Source organism: Rhinopithecus bieti, unplaced genomic scaffold (assembly GCF_001698545.2).
Source record: "Rhinopithecus bieti isolate Rb0 unplaced genomic scaffold, ASM169854v2 scaffold_21412, whole genome shotgun sequence".
NCBI classification, from domain to species: Eukaryota; Metazoa; Chordata; class Mammalia; order Primates; family Cercopithecidae; genus Rhinopithecus; species Rhinopithecus bieti.
The window spans coordinates 1,556,476-1,561,363 of record NW_016811643.1 but is presented as its reverse complement, the minus strand read 5'-3'; the positions used below and the strand labels follow the sequence as shown (position 1 = coordinate 1,561,363).

At 43.0% G+C, this 4,888-nt stretch overlaps 1 protein-coding gene across 2 annotated transcripts in view; it reads right to left on the bottom strand.

The window, feature by feature from the left end:
• CLPB (ClpB family mitochondrial disaggregase) overlaps positions 1–4,888 on the bottom strand; it is a 148,416-nt gene that overhangs the window by 54,524 nt on the left and 89,004 nt on the right. The window lies entirely within an intron of this gene.

Below are 4,888 nucleotides of genomic sequence, written 5' to 3'. Positions count from 1 at the left end.
GGGGGGGGTGGGGGGGGGGGTGGGCAGTATTGGTGTTCTCAGGATTTCTAACATATGTATGTGCATAAGAAGAGCTTGTGCTTACAGTCTCAGCTACACGGGAGGCTGAGATGAGATCACTTGGGGCCAGGAGTTTGAGAGCAGCCTGGGCAACATAGTTAGATGCTGTTTCTTAAAACAAACAAAAACAAAAATCATCCTTGGTGTATTTATGTTGTAAAGAAAAAAGTAAACAACATAGAATATCCGTGTGCATATGTATATACATGTATGTGTATATTTTAATAGATACGTGTATATACATGCGTATATACCTATATAAATAGTTCTTGGCTCTGTCAACAGAGGAGCAATGAGCACACTTGATACACAGATTTCACTCTCTAGTACAATTATCAACAAAAAAAATCCGAGGGCTCCTCAAGGAATAGCTGATTTCAGGGCAGCAGCAAGGGGGATACAAGATGAGCCTGAGACATTTCATTATGTAGAAAAATAAGAAAATGCTATATATTAAAAAAAAAAATGTAGGTGTGCCATACTGGCCAAATATGAGGCAATAGTAGCCCCAACATAACTAAGCCTATAATAAATTTTACAACATTAAAATGGTAAGCACCCGCCAGGCATGGTGGCTCACGCCTGTTATCCCAGCACTTTGGGAGGTTGAGGTGGGTGGATCACCTGAGGTCAGGAGTTCAAGACCAGTCTGGCCAACATGGTGAAACCCCGTCTCTACTAAAAATACAAAAAAAATTAGCTGGGCGTGGTGGCGGGAGCCTGTAATCCCAGCTACTCTGGAGGCTAAGTTAGGAGAATTGCTTGAACCTGGGAGGTGGAGCTTGCAGTGAGCAGAGATGGCGCCACTGCATTCCAGCCTGGGCAACAGAGCGAGACTCCATCTCAAAAAAAAAAAAAAAAGTATCTCCTCACAGCCTGGACAACATAGCAAGACTCTGTCTCTAAACAATTTTTTTTAAAAAAACTCAGCTGGGCAAGGTGGCTTATGCCTGTAACTCCAGCTACGTGGGAGCCTGAGGTGGGAGGATCATTTGAGCCCAGGAATTAAGAGATTGGAGTGTGCTGTAATTGTGTCACTGCACTCCAGCTTGGGTGGTAGAACAAGACCCTATTTCAAAAACCAAAAGCTATCTCTTTACAGAGTGCTAACTAATGTCAAGGGAAAAGATCGTAACAATACAGTGGAGAAACTGGACAATTCTTTGATTGGAGATGGGGTGAGAGTAGACTTTTCTCTGAAAATTCTTGTGAATTTTGTACTATGTACAAGCATTAACTATTCAAAAAGAGGATTAAAAATAAAGCATTTATAAAATATCTCTGAGAGTGTGATACACAGAATAACTCCCCCACCCCTGCCCAAGATGTCCACGAACCCTGGAACCTGTGAATATGTTAGAGGAATATGAAGGTTGCAGATAGAATTAATGTTGCTAATTAGCTGACTTTGAGATGGGGAGATTACTCTGGACTATCTGAGTGGGCCCAATATGATCACAAAGGTTTCTAGAAGTAAAAGAGGAAGGCAGAAGAGCCAGTGTCAGTGTCAGAGTGAGGAAATGTGAGAAAGATTTAACCAGTCATTGCTGGCTTTGAGGATGGATGGCAACTACATGGAGACATAGAATGTGGGCAGCCACTAGAAGCTGGGAAGACAGGAATGATTCTCTCCTGGAGTCTCCAGAAAGGAAGACAGCTCTGCCAACACCATTTTCAGTCCAGCAAAACCCATTTCAGACTTCTCTCCAGAACTGTAAGATAAACGCGAGTTGTTTTAAGCTACTAAGTTTTTGATAACTTGTTACAGCAGCAATAGGGATGATACATGAGAAGAGTTAGGTGGTTGCCTCTGAGGAGGACCAGGGCTATGAAAGGGAGACTTCCTTTCTACTACATGTCTTCTGGTACTACTCTAAATTTTTATCTTGTGCAATTTTTAAAGTAAAAGTCACAATGGTCACTAAACAAACACACAAACAACAGACAATCACTTCAGGAGCTCTCTATGGACTACAAAACTAAGTACAAGTCCTCTGTCTCTTCCCCCAAGTTCCTCCACACCCATCTCCCTATCCCTTAATCCAGCACATGGCCAGTTTCCTCCAGGTCTCTAAATAATACACAGTATTTGTGGATCCTGGCTCCTGTGGATAGCTCCTGTTGCTGCCTCGCCTGAAAAGCTTCCTTCCTTCTCTCTCTGTTAGAATTTTACCTGTCCTTCTGGGTCTGGCTCTGGTCCCACCTCCTCCATTAAGCCTTCTATAATGTCACACTGGTCTCTCTCCTCCTCATTCCCCATGACAGCTGTTAATTCTGGCCCCTGCTTATGCTTAATTGAAAGTCCTGTTATCTACTGTCCTGCACTGTTCTCAGTGTGGTTTGCATATGGGCATTTTCACCAAATTATCACTCTACAGGGTGTAGTCTCAAGGAAGTGCCTATATCTTTTTCTCTCTTATTTCCTGACATGCCTAGTACCCATTATTCAACAAATGTTTGCTAGGCACCTATCATGTGCTAAGGACAGTGCAAGGTGCCGGGAACACAGTACCTCAGATCCAGATCCCACCTTCTGTGAACCCACTGTTAAGTGAAGGAGAGATATATTAATGAAATAACTATAGAACTATATGTTATGGTAAGAGTGATAAAACATACAGGATGCTTTAAGAACATGTATCAGAGGAACCAAGAACAGGGATGATGGTGGTTAGTTGTAAGAAAATAATTAATAGTTGCTGAATAAATACAAATACTTAGACAATTAGATCAGTGGGCAAGTATTCAGAATCACAAAATATTACAGTGAAAGAAAGTCTCAGATTGTAGTCCAATTATATTATTTTACAGATGAGGAAACTGAAGCTTAGGTTGGGGGAAGGACTTGCTTGACAGCAAGGCACAGTTAGTGCCAGAACCACGTGCCAGGTCCCTTGACCCCCAGTTAGCACTTTACCACACAGGCTTCTATTACTTCAAAGGGAGTCCCTGAAGAATTTCTCAAGTGGCAAGCTCCTTTTTTCGGCTACATTTAAATAATACTCATTTCCAAAATGCAGGAAGGAGTCTGTGGTCCAAACCTATAGAGAACATCCCTGCTGTGTTCTTCCTTGGATACTGCCTGGCTTCTGTATCGAGGAAGACAGCACATGAATGCTAGAAGCAAACTCCTTTTGGGAAGGGAAACTTGGTTCTGGTCATTCCCAGTCTCAGCCTTGGAAGGGGTTTTTGCTGCTATTTTGCAGGTCCTGACTTTCTCCTTTCTTAAAGCTGCAGTGTGGTCCTTTATCTGTGCATTCTGCCCAATAGCACATGTGCTGGAGGGGGCATGAGTGGGCTGGCAAAGGGCAGCTGGAAAATCTGATTCTGACTCAGCGCTGTTTCTAGGCTCAGTGCAGGTGGAGGAGAGTGTAGGACATGGAACAGACCTAGCCCAGCCGATGTTGACCTCTCCCTCACCCAAGGGAGCCTTGGCCTCCAGCTGCCACTACTGGCGGTGATGAGGTCATGCCGGATACCAGCCAGGCTCATATGAGGACTGCTTGGAGCCGATTAAAGCCTTGATGAAATGCGGGGGCCTGGATGGCAAGTGGCTCTGGACAGCATGGGCTCTGGTGACCAGGCTCATCTCCAGCTCAACTATACAGTGGCTCCTTGATGTCCACAGGAGCCAGGATACAGAAATACTTTTCCCTGGGGTGAGCAAGGACAGTTCCTCATTCTATACTGGGTAAGGGGCTAAGGATAGGATTCAGGTCACTGAGGGCCCCTTGTAGGCCTGGTCTTCCACATGGGCTACAAATACAACACCACAGAACTCCTCCACTCCCCAAAATGCCCCGGACTAGACTGCTGGATCCCTTTGGATGACTGACTAATGGCCATCCCTCTCCACAGGATTTTCTCAAGCTAAATCACAGCCTAACACCCACATTTTGAGTCTCAATGTAAATGCCATATGCTTAGCGAAGACTACCTCCATTCTTCTTCAGACTAGATTAGGTCTCATTATGCTCTTATAGTACCCTCTATTCTTCCTTAATAATACTTTTATGATTAGCTATCAATTTAGCTAATAATTAGCTGGTAATTTTGTAACTATTTGCCTAACATCTATATTCTACCAGACTTTTAAGCTTTATAAGGATGCAATAAATATTTGTTAAAATAATAACAGGAAATCAATAAAAGGAAGGAAAGAGAGAGGTTTACAGATTTTAAATGATATTCTTTAAAAGGAAACTGTTTATACAACAGAGGGGCTCATCTCCTCTACCACACTAGCTGTGGGGTCGCTCCGGTCCTCCTGGCTTTCCAGCCTGCTTTCAGGCAACAAGTCAGACATCCAAGACAAGATTTTCTGGTTTTGAGAGGCATGGAGGATTTTTTTCTTCTTTTCTTTTTTAATAGCTTTACTGAGATGTAATTTACATACTATAAAGTTCACCCATTTAAAGTATACAATTTAGAGGAGGTTTCTCGTATACTTAGAGAGTTGTGCACCATCACCGTAATCTAATTTTAGAATATTTTCATCATCTCCAAAAGAAACCTTGTACCCATTAGCAATCTCTCCCCATCCCTCCCCCAGATAACTGCTAACATGGAGGGCCTTTAACATTTGAATCCAAACAAGAAGAAACCTTTAGTATTCAATCACCTGACACAATTTCTTCATTTTATAGAGGAAAAAAGTGATGTTAGAGAAGGGCCATGTTAGAGAAGGGTGAGATGTAGCAGAACTGGGGTGGATCACAGTCCCTGATGTCTACATCATAATGGCAGTGCTCTGACCTCTCTGTCACACAGTGTGACTATATGTGTGTCAGAATGTCTTTAGTACTGGACTTAACCTAGTTGAGGGCAG